Source organism: Oenanthe melanoleuca, chromosome 2 (assembly GCF_029582105.1).
Source record: "Oenanthe melanoleuca isolate GR-GAL-2019-014 chromosome 2, OMel1.0, whole genome shotgun sequence".
In the NCBI taxonomy this organism is placed as follows: Eukaryota; Metazoa; Chordata; class Aves; order Passeriformes; family Muscicapidae; genus Oenanthe; species Oenanthe melanoleuca.
Genome location: NC_079335.1, coordinates 64,169,806 through 64,181,889, shown reverse-complemented (window position 1 = coordinate 64,181,889; position 12,084 = coordinate 64,169,806). Strand labels below are relative to the sequence as shown.

The 12,084-nt window shown below is 37.4% G+C and overlaps 1 protein-coding gene across 3 annotated transcripts in view; it reads right to left on the bottom strand.

Annotated features, from left to right (window-relative positions):
* Positions 1 to 12,084, bottom strand: part of PTPN3 (protein tyrosine phosphatase non-receptor type 3) — a 122,212-nt gene that overhangs the window by 97,222 nt on the left and 12,906 nt on the right. The window contains exon 1 of one of the 3 annotated variants that reach the window (XM_056484334.1): positions 10,910 to 11,243. The exons of the other annotated variants lie outside the window; for them this stretch is intronic. The gene's annotated coding sequence lies outside the window, so the exon portion shown is untranslated. Of the gene's footprint in view, positions 1 to 10,909; positions 11,244 to 12,084 lie in introns of those variants that run through there. 3 annotated transcript variants of the gene reach the window in all.

Here is a 12,084-nt window from a genome sequence, read left to right as displayed (position 1 = left end):
TCAGAAATTGTTGTTAAAAAAGACTCCAATATCAGTAAAAATACCATTAACTTATTTTTTACCAAGTAATAAAATCAAAGGTAGATTTGCTGAGTATACACTCAAGAATGTTCTACATATAATCACAGTGTATAACTGTTAACAGTTTTGTTGGGTTTATGATTGAGAGTTGGGTTTGTTTTTTTTTTTTAAATAAGTCATTTATACCTCCATTTCTTTGGGTAAATAGTGATAATTTACTCCTGTAAATGGGTGCAGTCATGGTTTTTTTCTAGGAGGAGACTACTGCACTAATTTTTCTCAATTTATTACAGTCTTGACTGAAAATGCTGGCCTCTCAAAAATCACATATATAACAGAAACTGTGTGAACTCTATTTGTAAAAGGATAATGCTTCAAACCCACTTTCATTGTCTGAGTGACCACCCCTGACAAGGAAGGGGAAAACAGTAGTACTGAAGACATGGCCAAGTCTTGTGGTCCTTTCATTAACAATTACATTTTATGGTGATCTGTTCCTTTACTTAAAAGATGTAAAATAAATGACACAGGACTGGAGAGAGATATAACAAAGTAAAGGTGCCTTGGTAACTATGTGTATCCCTAAGACAACTAATACGAATGCTCTTCAGTGTGCACCAGCCTATTTAGTAAGAATTATTCACACACCTCAAAGCCGTATCTATCATCAGTGCTTCTTAACAATGACTAAATTATTCAGCCAGGTTTTCCAAATAGAAGAATTAGGCTCAACTCACCACATATCTCACCAGGTTCTGCTTTCACCTTCTGCAGAGGAAATGTTTCACCTTTTCTACATTCCCAACAAGAAACTAGATGCCTGCCTATTAATGAAAAATTCAGCTCTTCTATTTTGCTGGAAAATCCCAAGAGGTATTGACCACAATACAAAATACTGGGCATTACTAAAGCAACAAACAAAGAAGAAGATCATGAACTTCATTTTGAGCAGTGTGTGCAGGTCACCATTTTCTCCTTATTTGCAGTGATGTCCTCACAAAATTTTCCTGACATATTCATTCAAGTTATATAGAAAGTAAGAGCGGAAGTCATAAACAATATGATGAAACTTCACATCATTGGGAAAAATAAAAGCTAAAAAAGATTCTATCCAAAGCAATTAAACCATAAATATAGATCAAGCATGAAAGCCTTAGATGATTAAACCCTACAGCTTATGGTATAAAAATACCTCCCAGTTGAGATAAAAATAATAAAAGACTTGTTGAAGGACTACCTTCCTTAGAATAAAGGTTAATATCCATGTTGAAAGTTAGTGCATGTGTGTAGATACACATACACCTTTCAAAGCAGTAGCTGTAAATTTTCAAACCGCTGCTCTTTAAGAAAGACAGCAATGTCATTATAATAGACTCTTCACGCCAATATTAAAATCAACATTAATAAAATTAAAGAATTTGCTTTCTTAGATTTGTTTCACACCAATATTTTGTTCAAGCACAGCAAATTTATTTATCTGCTGTTAGTAAACAATAGGTCTAGCAAAGCATTCTAAGAATGTTATAAAAAATTGCACTAATAAGGCTTAAATCGTTCTAGTTATCATCTTAGGTTTTCCAGAAAACAAACAAACAAAAAACCCTATAGGCAGAGATTCTTCACAAAAAATTAGTCCATATAAGCAAAAAACATAGGCATTTTGAAGTTATACCTTAAACAGGCATAACACATATTGCCAGCCCATAATTTACCAGAAACAGTACAGAGCAAAGAGAAAACATCCTTCCACGGTAAAATATAATGATACCTCTTCTTCATTTAATAGCCCTTAATGCTGGAGTTCACCCACAAATAAGCCTTCAGGGTAGACCACATACAGTATGACACCTCTATTTGTTTATTTAGAATGCACTTCAAAGCATTTTAGTTTCAATGAAGGCAGGTACAAGGAAAAAAGGCTCGTTCTAAAAACAAAAACCAGACCACAAGTAATTGTGAATACTCTTTCCTCTTCTAACAGGTACAGAATTGGAATCTAGCTTTTTATTTCACTTTTGAAAGCCAGTAAGTAAATAAACTAGATTTCTTCCTATGTCTAGAAATCAAGTATCTACCTATCTACAGTAATCATTGCCTCTTAGAAGACAATCCAATATATGCAGGCGAATAAATTTTTAAAAATCCCTACACTCCTATAAAAGGTTATATGCTTAATTAGTGCATAAAATTGGTAATTAAGTGATTTGCAAGCCTTCCCTCATTTCATTTAGCTTCTCACTATAACAAAACCCTGATAAATCCATATTGCAAAGTGTTTTCATGGGAAATCCAGCTGTTTTAAACTCTGGATTCAGCAAGAGCACACATGACTGGAAGAGATGGATGGGAGAGGAAATAGGCCTTTCATACTGCAGGTAATGCAAACCGTGTGAGCAGCTGCAATATCTGGTGCAGAAAAGCCACGCATCACAATAAGCTACCCATCCTTATTTCAGTTCTGCTTCCTGGGACCTACGTACACTCATGCAGCTGCACTGGGGACAACATTCTGTTCTGGCCATCTTATAGCGGCAGAGTAAAAACACTAAGTGACCAAATTATCCTTTTAAAAAAGGGAATATTCACCTCAAACATTTGTTCTGTATGTACATATTACATACATATTCATTCCAAAACAAGTTTTAGAGACAAAGATTCCATTTCAACTTTTCTGACACCCTTCTTCCTCTACCCCCTCCTCTTTTGAAAAAGGTGTGCAACGATTTACCAAAAAGATTTTTACCCAAAGAGTCTTAAAACATGCACAGCTTCAGGCATCCCAACAGCTCTTGCAGTTAAGACTGAAGAAGCAGAACAGGCTGCCATCACAGGGTAATAGAGATTATTTGACCAAAATAACCATGCTCTTTACATAGTAATAGCCTTTACATGGGGGACTGGGGGTTAGAAGGATTATCCCAGCCTTTCAGCAACATGTTCAGCAGCAAAGACTGCTTATCTGAAAACTTAATCTTGAAATCAGATAACCTAAAGGTAACCAAATTCTAGAAGAGTTTATTAGCGGAAAAGCAATATTGACCATAAATTTCAGTGTTGTTCAGATCTTGTGTTTTTAACATCCTTTATTCCAACTTCTGATGTAAATATTTTGGTCGCATTTGCAAAGGATCAAACAAGATTGTATGAATAACCTCTCAAACTTCAAGGGTATGGTCTTGGCAACTTCACAAATGTTTTTTTTACAATAACATACAATAACACCATGCAGGTAAGTCATTGTAAGATCCAATGTGTCAAATACGGAGATAGTATCCACTGCATGCAGAATGAGTGAGAGCAGAAAAACTGTTGGGAAAAAAAGCAAGAGACCTGCTCCCTACATTGCTTAAAATACTGTGAAATGCAGATGAGAACAAGACACACTTAAAATGCTTTCACATTTTTTGCAGTTTTTAGTACTCATGTCAGAGATCTTTATGATGTTTATTTTTAAAAGCCATTTGTAAAATAACACCTTCAGCCAGTGTGTTGAGGGCAGTAAACAGCATGCTGCTTCACTTCCTGCACCCTGCCAATCAAAGCGTTCAGGAACTCTATGGCTTCCTCTATTGCCTGCCTCAGCTTCAAGCAGACCACAGAACAAAAGAAAATCATCTCACCAAAAAATGCAGGGGTTATCACTACTTTGTTTTCCAAATAATGCTTTTGGGAGGTAACTAACAATGTTGCATTGAATTCAAAATAAAAACTGCAGAATAAAAGTCAAAATCTACCTTTCCCAGCTTGGTAGTGTCTTACAGTAACATCACTGAAAAGTGGAAGTGAACACTGAGTTAAAGTGAAAACTGAGCACTGCAGTGCCCAGCTATATCAACATTTCTCATAAATATATGGGTTCATATAGAATAAATAATTTATGCCTTCAAATTTTCAAAACCAAGTAAGCAAGCATTCACCACTGAAATTTACGAAGACAAGCAACTAAAATGCTCTGAAATCTTAGTTATCAAATTAATCACCATACCAAAACTGAAATATAAAAAAAGACCTCATATTCTATTAGCAATAAACTGTGTGTCATGAAACTTTTGTATGACACACGACACAAAACAAGAACCATCATGTCAATTTTCCTGCCAAGTAAAGCTGTGATATCTAAGCAGAATTGTAATCATCCACATGACAGATTTGGGGAAAGATGTAGAAAATAACCAAAGCTCTAAGGATTAAAACGTATTTCCAAAACATGCTTTTAGAGGGAAATTCTACTTTTTACTATATCCATAGTATTATATTAATCAAACAGTCTAGAAATTATCTGTTCTACAGCTATTGGTTTTAAAAACACCTTAAAGTAAAACCGGGATTATTCACACAAATCCTACACTATCCAGCATGCTTGAAGGTTAATATAAATCTCTACCTCCTATAGGGTAACATAAAGAAATACGTATAAATTTCACTTTTGAGAATGTTGCTGAGAGTGTCAGAAAAGCACAGAGTCCCTGGATAATGCTCTCTGTGTTAGACATCCTCTTCTCTGATAGCAACTTTGAACTGTTGTCTTCCCCCATGAGTTAAAAGACAACTGATCTACATTGAAACATTTCATTTGCCAATGCAGCAAAACAATGGCCTACCCAAAAAAAAAAAAGACAAATTGCAGATAATGAGAGGCATGTAGAAAAAAACCCCAAACACCAGCTTTTTAAAATAATCCTCTCCTCATATCTCAAATGCATGTCTAAAGTAATTTTTTCCTGTACATATAAACCAGACAAATAAAAGACAGCTTTTTTAATTGTTGCCTCCAATTAACACAGTACATTTTGCATGTCAAAGCTACAATTATCAAAGATTTCGGTCTTTTCAAGAGGACTGATGTCACTGTACTTCACATTTCACCCTGTTTCTTTAAAGCAAAAGAAATTTAAGCTGTTTTTTAAGGAGGACGAAAACAGCAGATTGTAGACAGAACAGTATATAGACTCAACACAAGGCTGTGAATCCAAATGTCCACATTCTATTTCTGATGTTGGCACTACTGACATTTTGTGAACCCGTCACTTTCCTCCTCCCCAAAGTGAACACAGATCATGACAGAAATAATTGCCAAAGCACACTTTTCAAGACTTTGAAAAAGCAGGGATAGGTAACCAAACTGTGGATACAATTAAGAACTTGTTCTTCTACAGAAGGATTGAATGGCCCTTAAATCTGTCAGCTCAGAAAGATGCTGCTGGCAGTGGTGACCGCTATTTGTTGCCAAGTGGGAAAGAAGGAAAGAGAACACCTTAATCATGGCTGTGAGAGTATTAATGAGTACTGATGCCACTAACTCAGCTTCTAAAGAAAACAGAAATTCCACACAAATTTCAGTGCTGGATTGTTGAGAAATAGCCTGAAATTAGAGATGACTGAAGTTTCCTTCACGCATGGGCATAGTTAAGTAGCGGATCAAGACCTGCCACTGTTACCTGGTGTTTTCCACTGTGGGCAATACTCAATCTGCTTCTAAACACAACAGAAGACTGTATCATTCAAGCTTGGGAAGAAAAAGTCTCATCACTGGCAATAAAAAAAAAGCCCAGTCCACACTTATTGCAAGAAAACATTTCACATCTCAGAAGAAAATCTATCTTGTACATTGTGTTAATGAACAAAACATCCTTCAGAATTGCTACAAATTATCTTTCTGAACCCCCATATTTCTTTTAGAACTGAAAGCTTAAAACTTCACAGAACTGTTTTCTATACATTCCTGTTTCGTGTATTTTATAATTCACATTTTGCCACAAGCTTTTGAAATATTTTCCATTACACATGACAGAAGATTTCTGCTAAAAAACCTATGGCTTCAAAAGGGTCCCAAAGAGATTTGGAACACAGCACTGGCAATCTGTAGTTAACCACAGAATACTAATGGAGAAGATAAAATGGTAAAATAATCAATAATCAATTTGCAGCAATTCTTCCTTTAAAAGAAAAAGGAAGGACACAATAGCAATTTGGAAACTGAAAGTTATGTTATGAAGGGAAGTTCAAGCTATATGGACAGAAAAAAAGTATTTCTTTTAGAGACTATAATGCCATTTATACTCCAGGACTGTTCAAAACTACACAAGTTCAGGAGATCCTCAAGTCTCACAAAACTAATTGAAGGAATTACACAAAGTTCTACTCCATGACCTTCAGGAAAGAATTTGAAAATGTGAAAGAAGTCTTGCATCTCAGAATCAAAACCTAAACAACATGATAAAATTAAAACACCTCCTGATATTTTGATCATAATTTCTTGTTTTTACATATTCAGATTAACAAAACTGAAGACATTCATGAAATAAGTTTACTTGCTCATGCCCTGTGAGGGGACTAAGGGAGAAGACTACCTCCAGAAAATTTATAACTTTTTACATGGGCATGTTGTGATAGGAAAAGGGGTAATGACTTAAGCTAAAAGAGGAGAAATTTAGTTTAGATATTAGGCAGAAAATCTTTACTATGAGGACAGTGACTAGAATGGGTTGCCCACAGAAGCTCTGGATGTCTCATCTCTGGAAGTGTTCAAGGCCAGGCAGCATGGAGCTTTGAGCAACCTAGCCTAGTGGAAGATATTCCTGTTCATGGTAAGGGGTCTGGAACTAGGTGATCTTTAAGGCCCCTCCCAACCCATTATATGATGATCCATAAGTCAAGAAGAAAAAGCAAACACACACTAGTCTGGGAACATCTGCATTTTGTAAACAACTGCCAGAGGTGAACAGCTTACTGCCATTCTTTCCTCTCTTCCTCACATCTTCCTCCCCTATTTATGACTAACAGAAATATTTGTATTTTAAGCTTACCAAAGCACACCTCTTTTTTCCCTTTTCAGTCTGTTCCACAGACTGCAAAACATTTATAATCACAAGAATTTGTTTTCAGTAAGATCAAACTATTTCTCCAGGACCTGCATTAGCACTGACTGCAGCTCTGTAGATTTTGCACAAGTCCTCCTCCTGCACAAAGAGAATAAGCAAACAAAAAAAGGCAACACTGCCACCCAAACTGGATAGACATTTTTCCAATTTCTTCATGTGCTTGGACATCCTCAGTTTAAAAGAAGAAAGCAATTCCTCTGCACAGTGAAGAAAAAACCAGAGGAAACATACTACAGAACATGTCCCAACTTGCAAATAATTTGTGCTTTCTGGTTTCCTATCAGTATTTAAACAGTGTATGTTTCAAACCAGCAAAATCTAAATATTTACATCTTTACATCCCTGTTAAGCAATTTTTTCACCACCCTACAAGATTAACACACACCCTATGACCATGATGCACCACACCAGAAAGAGGCTGCTCCAAAAAGCATTCACTTAAAAGAGATGCTCCTGCATCTTCCCTCCACTGCAAACCCAGTGGCAGCTATTTCTTGGTCATTTTCTTCCTTTCAACATATTAATTAATTTAAGCCCCCAAATAGCCAAAAAGCAGCTTCCCACTCAGGATTCAACACAACTTTGGAGCCAAGCTCTGGCTGGACAGCAAGTCCCCGGCAGGACAGATAACTCCCTAGACCAGGGAAGGCAGAGCATCCCTCCACCATCACAGGCTGGGGTGAATATATTGGGCCAGTTTTTAGACAAATACCTGCTAAACCTTCTGCCATGAGGCCACCAAAGTAGAATGAGCATGAGCCATGCAAACCAAACTGGAGTTTGGGGGAGTAAAATGGAAGGGATTGGAGTGAGATTTTGTAAAGGAGACTGGTAATGAACTACTTGCTCTTGAGTGAAGTACTACTTTGTTTTTGTCAGGAAACAGGACAAGGGGGTTATTTTACATTTTTTGTTATTTTGTTGTTTCTTCTCCAACTCTTCTACTGACATACTGACTTGCACAAATAATTCAAGTCAACCTAGGTAGTTTCTGTTTATTTTTAACACAGTGATCCAGCAAATGGGCATTTATAAAAAAAACTCGTGTTGTTATCTGAAGTAACTCAAGTCTCCTCAATCTTGTATTTGCAAGGTTGTTAAAACTCCCACGTGCAGCCAAGATCACATAATTTACAGAATTAAACTATCTCATTTTTGAGAAGGCATCCCTATGTATCAACTGCTGCTATTTTTCAGAGTTTATAATTCAGAGGCTAGTTTGGTTTTTAAGTTCCAAATCGTTCAGTGTACAAGACAATGCCCAGCATTTTCAAACACACACACCAGATTTACTTTGGCCAAGTAAACCTGACATTCCCCAAGCCTTTCTATTTCAGATTTCTATTCCTGGCTGGCAGGTAGAATATTTATCTACTTCCCACAAAGCAATCTTAGCATGCTGTGGCAACCGATTACAGAGGAATGCAGGCACTAGGCCAGCACTGCTGGTTTATACTGAAACAGGAGCAAAAAGGGGAGAGCTCTTCTTACAGCACTGAGATCTGGTATCTCTCCCAGTTTCCTCACTGCTCAGCACTGCTGCAAGGCAGAGGCAATGGGCAATGGCTCCCCACAGGCAAATTCCTCAAAATCTAATGCAGAAGGGCTGGGAGAGCTAGAGGGGGTTGACTGCAGTGTTTCATCACCTTCTGTGAGCTATGATCACAGAACAGCTGGAATGAAAAACAGGACAGAAGTCCACCACTAAATATTTTTTGCCTTCGTGTTTCTTTCATGACCCAGCAATACACCAGAAGTGCATTTTAAAGGAAAGGCATCAAAACAAGGACTACTTAGAAACACAGTACTGTTCTAGTTTTGCTTAAGACTAGTCAATTGACCAAAAGTAAGCAGTACAGCAAATCAATGACAAAACAGCCTTTTTTCCTGGAAATAACTGATCATCATGAGAGCTTTAAAGGAAAAATTAATTTGAAATGGGTTCTTCAATGTCATCAAGCTTATTTTACCTTAGCAACTGAATAAAACAGATTAACAACTTGATTTTGAAAGCTATTAGCTAAACCTTTACATAGATCTCTAATATTTAAGCTTATGCTGTAATCAGTTACAAAGGTAATGACCCCTATTCCAGATTGTCTACCCTAAATTACACCTAAATAAAAACACTCAGCTTAGTCTATTTAATCTTAATTGCTTTCCTAGTGCAAAATGTACCCTGTCATGACCAAGTAAGTGGTCTGCTTGCCCACGAGAGCTTTCTGAATGTGACATCAATATTTACACATGCTGAATGCTCTCAACTGCTACCTGATCTTTGGAATCAAAGTACAAATTCTGACCTTCACCACATACACTTTCCTACGATTAATAAAACCTAGTATTTCACCCAAGCAAGTTTGTCCCTTACAAAAATGGGGTGGGGATTCAGCTTCAGCTTGCACTGCAAATTAACTGCTAAATCTAGCCAAAACTTGCAAGGTATGTAACCTTCAACCGGGTTAAATTCATGCAGCAGCATAGAGTCCCCCTCTTGAAGCAATACAGGAAGAACAGAAATTCTTTCAAAGTAAAGGCAATTTGCAAGACTAGAAAGAACAATTGGTGGGATGGTTTTGCTGGGGACAGAATGCAATGACAAACTGGTTGCCTACCCTAAGCCAGCAAACACAAAGCAGCCAAAAGGAATCACAGCAGCATGTTTGGAAGGGAGGTCTAAGAGAACTTCACAGCAGAGCGCTGGCTGGGAAGCATTTCAAAACCTTGAGGAAAAATCAAAAAGCAAGTGCTTCCTGGTTTATTTCTTATCACATTCATGAAGAAAGAGCATAAATTTTTTTTACATAAATTTTAAAAGCATTATATCAGATGATGTTCAAATGTAAAAATAAATCAGAACTGATAAGACTAATTGAATCAGGAACTAGTGCAGGCTCTGAAGAATATAGGGGGTTTCAAGTAGAATAAGCAGAAGACCAGACATAAAAACAAGTACTGAATTAATAAAAACATAAGGGGATAGAACAAAGCAAATGGTAACATGGGTATAACAACTATGCAGGGACTGGAAGAAGAAGAAATTAGATAAGATAGTGAAGGGGAATTACCTGGCATCTTTAAAAAAATGACTGAAGTTTGCCCCTGAAGAACTGGATCAGTGCCAGTCATAAAAGAAAAATGTATTTAGGATTTGTACGAATTTCTACTACCACTATTTAAAAAAAAAAAAAAAAAAAAAAAGAAAAAAAAAAAAAAAAGAGATGGCTTAAATCAAACCATCAATTATTGTAAAATTAAATATGGTGTTTGAGGCATGTTTTTGGTTTGAGGTTTTCTTGGCAGGTCATGTTTGCTTGGTTTTTCAAATGTCCATTGAATTTTCAGTTATCTTTTGTGGGTTTCCCTTCATAAATGTTAGATAGTATGATTTCATGCCCAGTCTGAAGTGCTTCCTTGAAAACACCTCATTTTAGTCCCAGCCAGTCTCAAGAAATGTTATCTACACTGTTGGGTAAGGAGTCAGATGCATCTCATTCAACTATCTGGCATTCTGTTACTGCTGAATTTGCCACCTTTTTCTCCAACATGACTCAAATTATTTGTGTGCAGATAGCTAACAGTGACCACATACACACATTAACTTCTGTGCCAAACATGCACTACTACACTTAAATACACATCTTAACATCTTGTTTTACAGATACAGATTTAGCCTGCCACATGATGACTTTGCCATCATTCACTTTTAATGCTCTGAGACCAACTCCTCAGCTCCACATTATTAATATCTCCAGAAGAACAAGGATTACAACTCTTTCTGGCAGTATTATTACAACCATCATCACAGACCGTACTAATTAATTTCTTCTACCCCAAGCTTTCAGTATGCAGCAGTTTAGCAAACTATCACCTTCTTATGTCCAAGAACTTTTTGCTCAATGACTAATATTAAACCATGAAGGAAAAAACTGGCAACATTGTCAAAGATGTACAAACTTAAACACTGTAGTGTACTAAGCTTGTAAGAAAGAAATGTACATTCTTACTTGTGTAGGTGGAATCAGAGGAATCATACTGGAATTTGCTTCAGGAAAAAAACAAAACTGTTTTGATCAATTAATCAAACCCTTGGAAAGCAAAAAGAGTAGAATATCAATGTAGATGAAGCAAAATTAAATCCTTATGAGGCTGCAGCACTTTTTCCTAAATTCAGAAGTCTAGCTACTACTAAGAAATTCAGTAGTACAACTCCCATTACAAATGCAGTAAAGAAAGGATTAAAAAATTCAAAAATGCAGATTTCAGATGGCTACTTTCCTCTGGTTTTCAGCCATGCAACCCTCCAGAAGAGGCTTGAAAACTGCGGTTGGAAGAGAAGCCAGGCTGTGCTGGGCGCACTGCCACCCCCAAAAGCGTGGCTGCAGCCCAGCCCAGCACTCCCTGCCGCCGGGGGAACACGGAGGTCCGAGCTACTCATTAACCAGGGCCGGGCAGGAGGCTCCCAAACGCCGCCCGGAGATGGGGGTGTTCCCAGGGCACCTGCGAGCTGAGCCAGCACAGCGGGATCACCGCCCTCTCTCCCGGAACCAACCCCAGGGAAAGCCTGCGGGCTGCCTGCCCCGGGAGAGAGGGCTCAGCGCTGGCAGCAGCGTTCAAAGCCACCAACTCTTCTACTTTGGGAATAATCCCCTTCCCTGTCCTGTCAAGGGGAGCTGTCACCTAAATTAAAATATCTGTAATCGTGCAAACAGTAGTTAATTATAAATCTAGCTATCCAGAGAAAGGTGACAGCACAGCAGTGCCTGCAGCAGCGCTGTTTGAACACTGTGATGGCTGCAATTATGCTAAGGAGTCGTGGAAAAATAAGAAACTTCTGCCCACTTCAAGAGCAGGTTCTAAAGTGGTTAGGTGACAGGAAAACAAAAAAGTAGGGCTGATTTAAATGCAACAAAAATAAAGATATCAAATAATTTAAACAAGCAACAAAGAAAATAATAAATCATTAGCAACACCAGGTTAAAAAAACACAAGGTTTTCATTTAGAGAAATGCTGACCTTGTAACTGTTTTCCTGCCTGCTTGAAATACTTCTACTAGCTTAATGAAAAGAAAAAAGAATTAGAAAGAATCCGAGGAGTCATTATAAAACAGGCTTGTAAAGTATATCCATATACATGTGCTCCTCTTCTATTGCAAAGTTAAGCACCAGAAACAGTATCTAA